At 37.5% G+C, this 14360-nt stretch overlaps 1 pseudogene; it reads left to right on the forward strand.

Annotated features, from left to right (window-relative positions):
- The first annotated feature begins 11336 nt into the window (after nucleotides 1-11336).
- On the forward strand, nucleotides 11337-12857 carry LOC132183727 (peroxidase 7-like; annotated as a pseudogene).
- The last annotated feature ends 1503 nt before the right edge of the window (nucleotides 12858-14360 follow it).

Raw genomic sequence — 14360 nt, forward strand, 5'->3', positions numbered from 1 at the left:
GATTAGCACTACATGGACATCATTCAAAGTCAATACTACTGAGGGTGCGTTTGGGAGTGCGTTTTTTTAAAAATAATCTGCGATTTTAAATCAAATCGCAACTTTAGGGTGTTTGGGATTGTGATTTTAAAAACGCAAATTTTAAAATCGCAAAAAAATCTGCGATTTCCATAAGCTGATTAGAGGGTGCTTATTTGAAAAAGTGCGTATTTAAAACAAAATCACGATTTCTATTAAAAAGATATTTGACGCAGTAGTTACCTTTTTTAGAACGGGAATGAAAAAAATACCAAGAATACCCACCTAAAATATATTAAAACCCTTATTTTCTCTTTTTTTTTCTTCATCCTCTCTGTCTTGTTCATCCTTATTGGTAATTTGGTCATGAAACCGTAATTATATACTAATGTTATCCAAACACTCAATTGATAAAAAAAAAGTACTTTTTAATATGTTTTACCAAACGCCTGTGCGATTTTAAAAACGCAATTTTTAAAAACGTAATTTTTAAAATCGCACTTATTGAAATCGCACTCCCAAACGGGCCCTAAATGGAAAAAGATTGTCATGTTGAATAATACAGCTACTGTTAGGTCATGAAGCCAAAGAAGAAAAGGAATGTATACTGGCTTCACATGGAAAATGTAGAAGATCATTTCCTTTTTTTCTTTTGCTCAAGCATCCACCATCCTAGGGGTGGCAAAATGGGTACCCATACACGACCCGATTAGACCCGCGGATACCCGTTACACGATTAGCCTATACCCAGACACGACCCGTTTAGCTAAACGGGTAATCGGGTTGACACGATTATGACACGAAAATAATCGGGTAACCCGACACGACCCGTTTTACCCGTTTAAAATAACCGGGTATAAATGGGTAGACACGACCCGACACGACCCGATTACCCTAAACTATAATTTTTTTTAAAAAAAAAAAAAAAAAAATTCAAAATTGTAATAATAATACTAATACATCAATATAATCAATGCAAAAAATTGAGTTCTAACTTCTAAGAGATTAAAGGTTTTAATAAAGGATAAGAAAAAAAAAAAAAAAATTGGAAAGTGACCGTAATTGACAAATTGTACTCCAAAATAAATTACTAAACTCATAATTTCACCTAAACTTAAAAGTTAAAAGTTAAAACAAGTAAGTTCATTTATTAAAATAGTCCACTTATACCAGCTAAACATCTAAAAGATGCCTGAAACACCTCCAATTTTAGGGTCTTTTTGGTAGGGGGCTAGAAAAGTAAGAGGAATGAATAGGAAGGATGGAAAAAAAAATTAGAAAAAAAATGACGAAGGGGTTGTTTTTCTTATACAAACTTTTGTTGGGAACTTGGGAAGGATGAAAAAGTATCTTGTAACTATTCATAGCGAATCAGCGATTACCTTGACACCATTCAAACCACTTATTCATGTCATTTTATCTCCTGCTTTCCTCCTATTTTTGCTGCAACTGGATGGAACATGGTGGGCCCATATGGAAAGTTGGAAACACATCATCCATCCCCTTCCTTTCCCACTATACCAACAAGAAGAGAAACTAAAGAGTAAAGTAAGGAGTCTGACTCTGAGGAGACTGAGGCGAGAGAGACCCGTGCGTGAGCTGCTGGCACGGAAAAATCAGAAAAAACCGGGTGCGTGAGCTGCTGACCCGGGTCCAGAAAAAAACCAAGAAAAATAAAACCGGGTTGGCGGGTCCAGGAAAAAGGAAAAAAAAAACCGGGTCTGACGGGTCGACCCGCCAGACCCGGCGGGTCGACCCGCTAGACACGAAATTTCCGGGTCTTAATCGGGTAGACCCGATTACGACCCGAACCCGATTAGCCCAAACCCAATACCTGTTTTTTCGTGTCGTGTTCGTGTCGGATTTGCGGGTCGTGTCAAAATTGCCGGCCCTAATCCGTAGGGAACGAACTGCAGCTGGCCTGGAAAGCCCTCTGCAGTTCCAAGAGAGGATCTTCATATATTCTTTAGGGACATATCATTGTCCCCTGAGAGAGAAGTTTCTGAGAGTAGGAGAAGGGGAAGCAACCACCTGTTTGTTCTTGTGGGTGGCTTGGATGTTTGGTCGAAGGTGAGGAGGGATGATAGGGCTGGGGGGGTTAACAGTGGTGTCCAATTGGTAAGTTGTATCCATTTCATTAGATAATAGGACTCCATGGTGAGAGTTATCAGAACCTTTTTTGAGAGGGCCAGAGGTTCCAAGGCTACCCTTTCTTTTTCTGGTGAGATGAGAGGTTAAGGAGATGGGGTTAGCATTTGGGGGTTCTTTCTCAGCGTGGAAAGGTCTAATAGGTTTGAGATGTCGAGAGGGGTAAGGGGAGGACCTGTTTTGAGCTGTTTTTTTGAATGAGGTTATGGCGGGGGAATCTGATATGTTTTGAAAATCAGTTGATGACGAGGGGTTAGTTGGGCTTTTTGGAGGGATGGAATAGTTTTTGGGGTGGATCACATGGGAGTTTTTTTGGGCTTTTTCTGCTGCTGATTTGTTGGGCCCAGGGTGGAAAAGTTGGAGTTCAATGGAGATTGAACCAGGAGCTAGATTGGTTGGGGATTCAGGGGTAAGGTTGTTAGCTTTTGTAGGGGTTTGCAGGAAGGGATGGTTGATATGAGGGGGTTCATTTAAAGAGGAAATGTCACTTCTCTTAGTGGTGGGAGAGTTTCCAGATTCGGCATTTAATGAGGTGAGGGGTGGACTAGGGTTGCTTTTTTGAGTAAGGAGTATAGTGGGTGGAGTAGTGGGATGCACGTTCTGATTTTTGATGGGAGTGGGAGGGGAAGGGGTTACGTGGGTGAGTTTGACAGGGTTGTGGTGATTGGGAATCAGGCCATTTGCCTGAGATGACTGAGCACCTTGGTTTAAGGCGGTGGAGAGTTGCACTACAGCTGGTGCTTCGTCTGAGTAGCCCCAAGCACCGGAATGCATGGGAAGCAGATTTGAGAATAAATTGACTTTGAGAGAAATGGAATACTTATCAGGGAGGCTTTCTTCTGGAGATGCTCGATAGTTTTGATCTGAATGCCCAATTCTGCCGCAATTGACACAGTAAATGTCCAACCTCTCGTACTTCAGAGAAATCCAGGTTGGCTCTCCATTTTCTCTTCGAAGCAGGAAACCAGGGTTCAAGGGCGCAAAAACATCTATCTAAACCAACAACCTAAGATAGCTCCTGAAGATTCGTTTATCACCACTGTTTTCTTCAACCTTAATGAGATTGCCTAGGCCCTTCCCAGTTGCAATGGCGTTTTTGAGAGACATGTGAACCAGAGGTAAACCATGCACCTGAATCCAGAAAGGGAAAAATTTATTTGTCAACTCTCCCAACGTTGCATGAGGGTACCAGGGTTGAAGAGTGAGCAGGGATCCATTCACATTCCAAGTGACTAGCCTATTTATCCTATCAATATGATCTTGTTTACTGAACTTGAACAAAAACTTGTTTGGGCCAAGAGCTACAAAGGAGAATGGGCAAGCAAAATCCCAAGCTCTTTGAAGGGCTGCGTTTACGGAGTGGTTGTTGTGGGTTTTTTGGGAAATAATATGTCCTACTAAAGGTAAGATTTCAGTAGGATTAGTGTTTTGGGGGAGGGTTTCTATTTGAGATGTGGGATCTTCCCAAGAGAGGGCTGCTGTCTGAGCAATGAGGCCTCCAATATCCATGAGGGAGAGTGGGTAGGGGAGGGGAGGAGAAGACGAGGAGGAGAGGAGGAGGAGACTAGGTCTCAGGGAGGAAGAAAACTTCCAGCGAGAGCTCTTTCAGAGGGAGAGAGCGAGAGGTTCCAGGACCAACAATTGTTCGTTTTATTATTATTTGTAAATGAGATATGCTATTTAGCATTTTCTGCTATGATGCCGCATGTTTAAGTCGCTCCTTAATTAAAAAGTTTACAAAATTTAAAAGTGGATTGAGTATGCCACATCAACAAAGAAGCATTTTCCTTGTAAATCATAACTTAACCTCCTATACTTTCGTCGCTTTTGTAATCATTTTTCTAAAGTTCAAAAACTCTCAATTTATTATATATATCTTTAAAAATTTTGCAGTGTCACTCTTACTGTTAGGTTTTGGAACTAAATTAGATGAAGCATAGGTAAAATGTCTCGTATACCCTTGTATATAAAAATTATTTAATTTTTAAATAATTAATTATTATTATTATTATTATTATTATTATTATTATTTTTAAATGGAATCCATAATTTGGCATTGGCTCAAGTGTGGGTTAGCCCTCCTGAACTTTCATCACTTTAGCTGCAATGTCCCCCAAAGTTTAAAAACTCTCAATTTAGTGTACTAAACTTCTAATTTTTTGCAATGGCACCCATCTATTAGGTTTTTCCGTTAAATCCTATTAAAATTCTAAAAAAATACCCCTATAGTTTAATAATAATTAAAAAATCAATGATTCAAGCGTGGGTATTTTTGCAAATTCTATTAAATCTTGACCAATGTTTGAATCTATGCAATTTATTTATTTATTTAAAATGGGGTATTTTAAATAATTTTGACACTCTCCATTTAACAGAAAAATTTAACAATGGGTGACATTGCAAAAAGTTAGAAGTTCGATATATTAAATTAAGAGTTTTTAAACATTTGGAGAATAATTGCAAAAGTGATAGAAGTTTAAGAGAGTTAAGTGTAGTTTCTCCCTTAAACAAAGAGAAATGATAACATTCATTCATTTTTCAACCATCTTTTAATCATCTTCATAATGAATGAATGAATCTACCATTGAATTTGTGTAGAGTCCATATGAGTTCACATATCTAATGGTTGATCTATTGAATTTGTAGGATGAGCAGAAGAAAGAGAAATGAAGAAAATCTAAAATGTCATAATCGACCCCCATACAAAAGGCAAACACTTTAAAAACAAAGATTTAGGGCCATACCCCCATGCCACGTGCAAGCTTGGGAGGCCATGACTTCAACCTTGAAAAACCAAAAGGTGCGTCCTTAATAGGGCACCACCTAAAACCCCAAACATCATGTCACACCCAAGAAAAAGCATGCGCCCAAAGCCTCGCGTTGAATGCCACGTGGCCCCAATTGAAGAGACTCAACGTGCGGTTAGAGCATCGCCATACGAACCAACAATTGTCGTTAACGTCACAGGCACGCCACATTAATGCTCCGCAGAACCTCACTAAAGGGACTACTAGAGTGGGCCCTGGGAAATGCCCACCAAACTAGATTCCCATTGGGCCATTACAGTGGCCAAGGGAATGGTAGACTACTAGAGTGGACCTTTGAAAAGGCCCACCGAAATAGGTTCTTATTGGACCATTACCATGACCCAAGGGAATGATGGACTATTGAAGTGGGCCATTGGAAAGGCCCACCAAATTAGATTGTCATTGGACCGCTACTGCAACCCAAGAAAATGACAAATTACTGGAGTGGGTTCTTAGAAAGGCCCTCTAAACTAGGCCCAACCAGCGATATCAGACCCACGGGAAAAAGCTCAGGGTCATGCCAATGAAGTAAGGAGCAAGCATTGCATATCCCCCAGCTAAACAAGTCCGTAGAGTAGGGAGCAAGTATCTTTCTTGCCCACCTAGCTCTTCAAATGAGTATCTCTTAAAGGCAACCCAGCGCGAGATCTTCCCCAAACAAGGAAAATATCTCACTCCAGAAGGAAAAGTCAAGAAACCTGAAAGCACATGCCATCTTCGGGAAAGAAGTCCGACAAGATCTTTCCCTCCTAGTCACCCTCCTCACGGCGTAAGGAGGCTCTATTCTCAAACCCTAGCCACAATTATAAAAACCTAAGGGTTAGAGCTCAAAGGACAAGGTGATATTTCGTGATTATTAATTATCATTATCCTCATCTGATATCTGACTTAAGCATCAAAGGAGGAGAGGCTGCCATCGTACCATTTCGTAGTCTTCCATAACTGATCTCTCTATATTTCTTGCAGAACTTAGAGTTTTTTTTTTTTTTTTTTTTTTTGAAAGGAATCAGTTCAGTCTCATTCATTGATAAACAAAAATAAAGCTCAAATAACACAGAGCAACAGTTCTGAAGCAATCATAGCTGAAGCTACGAGGTTACAAGCGTCAAAGATGACGTATTACATTCCAGACTCGAACAAAATTTGCTAACCTATGACTAATTTTCAAATTAAACAGCAGATTTGTGTCAAACAAACTCAAACCAATGCATAGATAGCTTTTATTCCTTGGCACTAAGGGTAGAGAATCCCAAGCCAAAGCTCATCCTCCTCAACCTGAAAGCCAGGATAATGTTCACATCACAACTCAAAGGTCTAGACCAAAGCAACAAACCGAAGGACATCAGGTAGACAGATCGAGATAGAGGACCAAGCATTATTACAAGCAAAAACAAAAACAGTTACAGGGAAACAAAACAAGATAGAAAGAACAAAAAAAGAAAAGCCAGAAAAAATTATAGGGAAATAAACAACATAAAAAGCACACTAAGAGGATGATAGCAGCCGAAAAGAAGAGTCGATTGTGCGCTCACCAGAAATCGAAAATGGAAGGGGTGTTGGAAGCTCATCGCGGTGGGGGCGCGAGAAAAGGCCTAACAGAGGACGGTGGGTGGCAGAGCACGCGGAGGAGATTGGCGGCGCACTCAAAAGGAGGGGGAAGTTTGAGTGAAACCCCAAGAACATCACCAACAAATTGTACATAAACAAGCAAAAAAAAAAAAAAAAAACAAAAGCAAATACAGAAAGAAACAAAAACAACTAGGGACCAAAGGAGGGGGAAGAGGCGGAGAGGAAGGGAAAGGGAAAAAATCCTCCAAAGAGCTAGGGGTATCAGGTAAATAGGCTGGCTCATTAAGTGAAAGAGGGCGATGGGAGGGGAGGGGGGAGGCAGAAGAAGGAGAGGGGAGGAGGGCCGAAGGGGGAGAACAAAGGTTCTCCCCTTCCGACGGCTGCTAGAGATGAAACCCTAGCAGAAAGGGGAGGGGGCTAGAGAGAGAGAACTCATGGGTTTTCAAAAAAACCACTAGGCGCAGAACTTAGAGTTGAAGGATCAACAAAATCTCCAGCCTCTCGGTGCTTGTCGATGTCGGCAGCCTTGCATCACATAAGATGAAACTTGCAAGCAGAGAGTCCGCAACCTGAAATATAATTGAAATGCACAAACTTTTTGGGCAAATTCATCTTTACAACCAAACTTGCTCTAGCTAGCTATAGCTGAATGAACCAGAAGTAGAATGAACAATTTGGCTAGAGCTGATAAGTTTATGGACAATAAGACATAATCAAAAGCATCATAACATTGATCTAAAAGATCTAAGCATAATTGACTTTGGAGGATCTAATATCCAATATCCAATATCGGCCTTCTTCAACATAACCATAGCAGATTAAGCATTTATAAGCTAAGTAATCCAAATATAGACACAAAGAAGATAATTCATGTAGTAAGCGTTTATAAACTTATTACAGGAAGCATGACTCAAAAGGTAGTCATACATGCCAACAACAATTCTAGAAAATTTATGATAATCCAGGGAATATGCCAAATTACAATTAACATATTTATGGAATTAATTGAATTTTTTTACAACTCAAAATGACAATAGGAAAAAAAAAAAATCACAACCATAAAATGGCCCAAAAACATAAAATTTGCAATGCACATCAATCTCGCCGAGTGCATTGCCGCCGTGATCATCAATCTCGCCGGGTGCATTGCCGCTCTTCTGCGCAGAAGCGGGGACTCCATTTTTGGGTAGAGCCGTTGCGCCACACACCCTAAGAAATACCAGGTCTATGATATTGGGTTTTTCTACTCATAGCGACAACGAGATTGGAAGCTGACGCCGGGCAGAACTAGGAATGTTCTGACAGCGTATAATAGCAACAGAAACTAAGAATTGAAGATTAAAAAGGGAACTCAGGAAGAGAAAAAATAACAAATAGGGAAGAGAAAATTTCTAAGTGCCCCAAATAAGCAAACAGAGAAATAACTCTGAAAGACTTAAATTTAATTGATAGTATAAACTGAATTTTTAAAAACAACAAAGGCTAGATGCCTTTATATAGGCTAGGCACCTCCTAAATTAACAAGGAAAATGAGAAGCAAACCTATTTGGAAAAGGAAAACAAATCCTAATAGGAAATGGAAAAACCCAATCCTTATTGAAAAAGGAAGACTAAAACACACATGCATAATTAAAAATAACAATTTTCTAAAATTCCTCCTGCATCGGAAGCATAAGAGAGGTCACCGTCGATTCAGGGCTGTCGGCATCAACAAGCACCAAGAGGCTGGAGATTTTGTCGATTTTGGGTTTTTCTACCCATAGCACACCAGAGAACATAGAGAGAGAGAGAACGCAGAGAAGTTTTGGAGAAGAAAGAGATGGGAGAGATGGGAGTTAATGGGCACTACAAAAAAGGGCAATCTTTTGACGTGGCAAATAGTATCCATTTTTTGCCACGTCAGTAAATGTTGACGTGCCAAAAGTGGCACGTCAACATTTACTGACGTGTTAATATTTGACACATCAGTAAATTTGAATTCAATTTAATTTTAAAAAATTTTATTTAAATAACTTAATAATTTAATATTTACTGACGTGTCAAAGTTAGACACGTCAGTAAATATATATATATATATATATATATATAAAATAAACATGATATAAAACCAAAAAAAAAAAAAAAAAGGTAAAAGAAATTCTGACGTCAGGAATTTCTTTTAAATATTGTTTTGTTTCTTTTGTGTTTTTTTTTGTTTTTTTTCATATCATTTTTATTTTATATTATATATATTTCATCTAAATTTTGTTTTTTATTAGGAAGGATTTTAAATGAAAATGAGACTCAAAATCTTTCCACATCTTTATTAAATAACTCTATAGTTGCTTTTGGCCTTCCGATCCGGATTTCTTTGATTTATTATTCTCCATTCGCTTAGTATAGAAATTAAAAAAATTAAAATCTGTTCTATGCTCTATGTCTTTTGTTTGTTTTTTTTTTTTTTTTTTTGCACAAAAAAACACTATTTATTCGCAGATAAAACAAAGAAAGATGAAATGAAATTGTCGTTGCATCTACTAGGTTTTCTTCTTCATGAATTCTTTCTTCCACGTCTTCTTCTTTGGTCTTTTCTTGTCAATCAATCGGACCATTTTACAAAGTTGTTTTAGTGTACAACAAATAGTTATATATAATACGGGCACAATGACAATTTGATATTTTCCTATATATATATATATATGTGTGTGTGTGTGTGTGTGTGTCAAAACTTCAATATGAATAATGTTAATTTAATTATTTTAATCAGATTCCAAATGAACGAGGAAAATGTTATATATTCTTTGGGTTTGAACCATGTATGTTAATAAATTTTTATTTAGTATTAGATCAGTGTGGGTTAACCACATCTTACTTATTGAGTGAATTAATATCTTCATTCATCTTATTTACTCTTATTAATAATTTTCACCATCACCTTATTATTTAGTTTGAATTTGCCAAAAAATAAAATAAAATTAGTTAATAGAAATTATGACGTGCCATCTTTGGCACGTCAAAAATTCCTAACGTTTCATAATTGGCACGTTAGAATTTCTTTTATCTTTTTTTTTTAATCATATATATATTCCTGACGTGCCTATGTGGCATGTCAGGAATGTGCCTTGGGAAGGCCAGTAGGCTCATTGCCCATGCCTTCTATTTTTTTTTTTTTATCAGGTTTATATATATATTATATGTTTCTGACGTGCTAAAACTAGCACGTTAGGAAAAAAAATAGCGGGACAATCAACTTAATTTTCCCTCTTTTATTATTTGTTCTTTCCCCAGATTTACTTTTCTTATTTAATTCCAAATCTTCTTTCCCTCTCTCAATCTGCCTCTTCTCTCTCAATCTCTCTGCACGGCAGCAGAGCTAGAAGAAAAGTAGATCAAGAAGAAGAAAAACAAAAGGAGAAGAGAAGATCGAAGAAGAGAAGGAAAAAAAAAAAAAAAAAAAGGGGGAGAAGAGGAGAAGATCGAAGAAGAGAGATTTTTGATTTGAAGAAGCTCTGATTTGGTTTATTTTGATTTGATTTGAGAGATTTTTGATTTTTGATTTGAAGAGAAGAAGATCGAAGAAGGATAAGATTTATTTTTTGATTTGGGTTTTTTATTCTTTGAAGATTTTTTGGGTTTGGGTTTTTGAAAATGGAGGAAAGAAGATAGAGAGAGAGAGTGAAAATAGAGGAAGGAAGAGATCAGGGAGAGAGCTGGGGGGGAGAAGGTTGTATTCCAGAATTAAAAAAATATTTTTAATTGAAAAAAAAAAATCCAGAAAAAATTTTAAAAAAAGAAAAATTATTTATTTCAATTAAAAATATTTACTGACGTGTTAGAAAGTGACACGTCAGAAAATTTTTCTGACGTGCCAATTTTGACACGTCAGAATTTAATTTAACACGTCAGAAATTTTTCGTTTTTGACGCCCATAATTTTAACGCCTGAGATAAGTCAAAATCGACCCGTCAGGAGGATTTTCTGACGTGTCAGACCACCTGACACGTCAGAAAATGTAAGTCAGCAAAAATTTTATTTTTTGTAGTGGGGGCATTTTCCTGCCGTCATTTATATTTTATTTTTTTAAAAAAAAGCACCTACTGCCGTTTTGGGTTAAAATCACCATTTGGAATATCTCAGCCTTCCTCTGCGGTAGTTTAGAAGGACCACATGTAAGCCTTGCCCAAAGTTAAAATAATATTACTCATTTATCACACCAATGTCAAATTGGCTGGCATAACTAAAGAGGAAATTACTTAAAAAAAAAAGAAAAGAAGAAGTTATATTATATATTGAGAAATTTTGCTACACACTATCAAATATATACTCACTGACCTCACCTAATAATAAAAATTACCAGCATATCCAAAATTTAATAGTAATTTTTAATGTCATATGAAAAAGGTACATTTGAATATGTGAGAGTCGGAAAGTGTGTAATAATATCATTTCGCTTATAGATTTATGCGACAATAAAGAATTGAGTTTTATTAGAATCTTGAGCATATCCAAACGTACCTAACAATAAGCTTGCACGCCCTCTTTCGTGCTTTTACTAAAGAAATATTATCAAAGCTCCAAATTAACTTTGGCGATTAATGTTTTAGTTGAGCTTTACAAGATCAACAGGAAACAAGATAGATAGTTTAATCCGTCATGCGTCATTGGATTATGTTAAAGGATATAAATCATTTATCTCTTTATATTATATTTATTAGTTTCTGTAGATGATATAAATGAACATTATTTACTCTCTGCATTAATCAGCTCGTCTTTCTTATAACTATTCTTGGTAGAAAAAACTCCAAAGTAAGAAACATGAAATTTGGGTATTGGGCTCTCAATGTCCTCCTTGTACATTTGGAATTATCAGCCATTGAACCTGTTAATGCGGATGCTAATTACTCTGAGGATTATTACTACGTTGAGACATGTCCGGATGTTGATCGAGGACATCATCGAGAAAAAAGCGGACGCCTGGATTAAGAAGGATTTCACCTTGGCTGCTAGCCTCATTCGTTTGCAGTTCCATGACTGTGCTGTTAGGGTAATTAGCGGGGAGATATACTTCATTTAAATAGATCACAGTTTCTATATATTAAATCAAAGTCATTGGTGAAACTAAATCCTTTCCTTGCTTTCTTTTTTTTTTTTTTTTTTTAAACTGAAGAAATCATGACCAATCATAATAAACTAGATTATATATATATCAATGTTATGTACTATATGTTTATCCAACAATACTTCCGTGTCAATATCAACCAACTCATAGATTAGTTATTGTTAAAAAAAAGAAAGAAAGAGTTTATTAGGTTTATTACATCAGCATTATGTGATAAAAATGTAATTTATAGTATTACTCATATATAATATATAATTAACTCCATTTGTCAAAAGAGAAGTATTATACTTCCCAAATTTTTTCTCTAAAAGTTGGTTGTCAAAGAAAAGCACCATAAAAGAGAAGGATTCCATCGTTCAACTAGAATACTGGGGCAAGTTTGCAGATCATATTATTGGTATATCTTCTTAAGTTTCTTGTGTGGTATATATTTGTAATTCATAGAAAGAAAAGTCTGTGCATTATTGCAGGGATGCGACGGATCCATTTTGCTAAACTCTACAGGAAGCGAGAGGACAGCATCTGTCAGCAGTACTCTGAGAGGTTTCCATGTGATCGACGAAATCAAGGCAGCGCTCGAGAAGAGGTGCCCAAGAACTGTGTCTTGGGCCGACATTCTTGTCGGCGCGGCGAGAGAGGCCAGCTTTTTTATCCATGGCCCCATCTGGCCAGTCCCGTTCGGGCGCAAGGACGGGACAGTTTCTATAGACAAAGAAGCCGAAATGGTCCCTCATGGGCATGAAAATGTCACTGCCTTAATCAATTTTTTCGAATCTAAAGGTTTAGATATGCAAGATTTGGTCACTCTCTCTGGAGTGCACACCATTGGGAGTGCTTCCTGCAATGCATTTATAAACAGAGTCAACAACTTCAATGGATCCGGAAAGCCCGATCCCTCACTCGATGCCACTTACATGAATTTGTTGAAGAAAAGATGTAGCCGCGGGACGGACCTTGTTAATCTCGATGTAACAACTCCGAAGACATTTGACACTGTTTATTACAAAAATCTTCAGCTGAAGAAAGGATTGTTAACGACGGATCAAGAACTCTATTCAGATCCGCGAACCGCTCACATGGTGGATACAATGGCGTCGTCTCAACCCAATATCTTCAGGGACCAGTTTTCGGATGCAATGGTAAAGCTTGGGAACATCGGAGTTCTTACTGGAAATGAAGGTGAAGTTCGCGTGAATTGCAATCTCGTCAATAGTTAGTTGAAGAGTGGTACGGATAGAGGTCCTTGTGTTATTTTCGCATTCAATAAAATTGGACGCTTGGCCTTGTGCGTCCCGAAATGTATCCAACATTTTAATCAAGGTTTTGTTCCTTAAAAAACCTTGATTAAAGTGAGCTTTCATTATTATATGTAAATGAGATATACTATTTAGCATTTTCTTTTATGATGCGACTTAAATGAGATATATTATTTAGCATTTTCTTTTATTAAAGGTACTGTTTTGGTTAAAAAGACAACAAATAATGCTGTTTTGCACCGTTCAAACGGCATTATTTGGTTTTTTAGTCTTGCGCTTTTTGCCATTTGCAAAAAGTCACTAGTTACATGTCACTAGGGACTTTTTTGGCCCGCAAAATCGTCATAATATGACAGTCATTAAACTCTTAAATTTTTGTAGAGTTGAGATAATAGCGGGTGACATGCGGGTGGAGCCACCCCCTCTAGGGCATGAATCTCCACCGCTACAAAGGTGCTGGGGTAGAGTTCTAGTCTTTATCATTCTCTCTACGATGGTTGAGGGTGCAGAGGTCCACTCTCACTGCCCATCTCCACCTTTTTCGGTTATAATTGTGTATTTGGTATGACAACATGGATCTAGATACACATAATTCGTTTTTATTAGCCTGAGATGGATAGAAAATATGATGGAATGAATTGTTTGTTCTAAAGCCAAACTTGGACTTTTAACTGTCAAAATTAGAGATTGAGAGTTTTCATTATCATTTTAATTATCATTGAGACAAAACTCATAGACTTTCGAAAAAAATTCAAAATATTTTTAATGTATGTTTTAGATATTTCTTATGCTGGTGATGTCTCTGCCATAATGGTCTTGATATATATCTCATGGGAGACAACCTGTAGGGAGAAAAAGTGAATGATTAATTTCATTTCCCCCCTCAAAGTACCACTCATTTACACGTTGCCCTTATGATCTACCATCTATCACCACACTCAGCCTTCTTGAACAACAATTTTCTTACAAAACATCTCGCCATTTTTTTTTTTTTTTTTTTTGAAACAAATAGGAATTCATTGATCATAAAGAAACTTGCATGGCAAGTACACGTGTGAGAATACAGACAGGGAAGTCTTGTAACCAAAGTTGTTCGTAGCTTAAAGATAAGGCAAACATGGCAAGGATATGTGCATCCTCGTTGGCTTGTCTGGGCACTGGACCATCTTCCATTCAAGAATTTTTCCCAGCTTCTGCTTCGCGTCTTGCACCAGTACCCCATTGCTGCCCCTCCATGATTCTTCTCTGTTAAAAGCCTGAGTGATTTCAAGAGCATCTCCTTCCAGCTGGGTCTTCATCCAGCCCATTTTCTGACACAACTCCACCGCTCTCCAAGCTGCCCATGCTTCAGCCACCGCAGAGTCCTGTATGAAAGGTTTTATGTCGCAAAAAACAGCAAGCACCTGCCCCAAGTGGTCTTTGCCAATGATTCCAACACCCATTTTCTTATTTTTCATGTCTAGC

The sequence above is a fragment of the Corylus avellana genome, chromosome ca6 (genome assembly GCF_901000735.1).
Source record: "Corylus avellana chromosome ca6, CavTom2PMs-1.0".
Classification (NCBI taxonomy): Eukaryota; Viridiplantae; Streptophyta; class Magnoliopsida; order Fagales; family Betulaceae; genus Corylus; species Corylus avellana.